We start from the raw sequence: 1,546 nt of genomic DNA, 5'->3' as shown, positions 1-1,546 counted from the left end.
TGGGGGTAGGTGTAAGTTTAGTTTTATAAGAAACTGCCAGACATTTCCCAAAGTGGTTGTACCATTTTACACTCCCACCAGCAATGTATGCTCCACATTGTTGCCTATATTTGGTGTCATCCGTCTTTTTAATTTTAGTTATACTGGTGGGTGTGTAGTGACAGCTTGTTGTGTTTTTAATTTGCTTTCCCTGATGACTAATGATATTGAGCATTTTTTCATATACTTGTTGGCTATTTGTACGTCTTCTGTGATGTGCCTGCTAAAATCAGTTGACCTATTTATATTGGGTTATTTGACTTTTTATTATGGATTTGTAGATTTCTTTATGTATTTTAGATACCAGTACTCTGTCAGATATATCTTTTGTTAATAGTTTACCCTTATCTGTGGCTTTCTTAGTCATTTTCTTGACAGTGGCTTTTGATGAGTGGAAGTTTTTAATTTTAATGAAGTATAATTTAACAATTTTTATATTTTTATGGTTTTTACTTTTATAGAAGTTTATTGCTTTCTGTGACTTAGAACTTCTAAGTAATGAAGATATTAAGTAATCCCCAAGTAATGAAGATATTCTTCTGTATTTTCTTTTAAAAGTTTTATTATCTTAGACTTTGCAATTAGATGTATGCTATATCTCAAATTACTTTTTGTGTATAATAAGCGATAGGGGTCAAGATTCTTTTTTTTTTTTTTTTTTAATATGTATATCCAAGTATTCCAGCACCATTTTAGAAACGAAACAACCTTTTCCTTCCCCCACTGGATTGCTTTGGCCCCTTGGTTAACATTCTAATGACCATATGAGTGAGAGTCTATTGCTGGGCTATTTTGTTCTTCAGTCTGGTAGACCTATAGTTCTCATACTGTTTAATCTGTTCTGTGTTCACGTGTTTGTGTTGTAGATGATTGATATAAAAGAACTATTTAAGGGAAACTAGAATATAAACTAAAAAGAGGAAACTGAACAGATACTGAAATACTTCTTAGCTATGACAATATTTTTAATGGAAATCCATATACAGTTCAAAGAAATATTTAATGTAGTTGAAATAGACAGCAAGAAGATAGTAAGAAAAGCTGGAGTGAGTTCAATAAAATTCCTGGTTAAAATTCAACTCAGTTTGGTAGTGACCTAAACGTCATTTCGTGTTTGTTCAGTGCTTATATTTCTATAGGACTTTCATAGCAGAATTTTTAAATATTGATGGTTGTTTAAATTCACTTCCTGGATAACAGTCATTTTTAGATTTTTGTCCATCTGATAAGCTCAGACAGGAGTTTATAGATAACAGTGACACAAATATTATTGCAACATAAATTAAAATCATATTTGGGCCAGATGCACTTTAATGCAATAGGTTGTAGTTGGTTGGGAAAAAAATGTTTAGGAAAAATTAATCTGCTTAATGTCAATGTAACTAAAGTACTAGTATATCCCTTATTAAGGATAATAAGTCTCTTTATATAACCTATAAAAAGCCCTAGTGGCACACTGGTTAAGTGCTCACCGAAAGGTGAGTGGTTCGAACCCACCAGCTGAAGC

The sequence above is a fragment of the Trichechus manatus genome, unplaced genomic scaffold (genome assembly GCF_000243295.1).
Source record: "Trichechus manatus latirostris isolate Lorelei unplaced genomic scaffold, TriManLat1.0 scaffold00021, whole genome shotgun sequence".
In the NCBI taxonomy this organism is placed as follows: domain Eukaryota; kingdom Metazoa; phylum Chordata; class Mammalia; order Sirenia; family Trichechidae; genus Trichechus; species Trichechus manatus.
The sequence above is the reverse complement of the archived record's forward strand: the minus strand, read 5'-3'. Positions refer to the sequence as shown.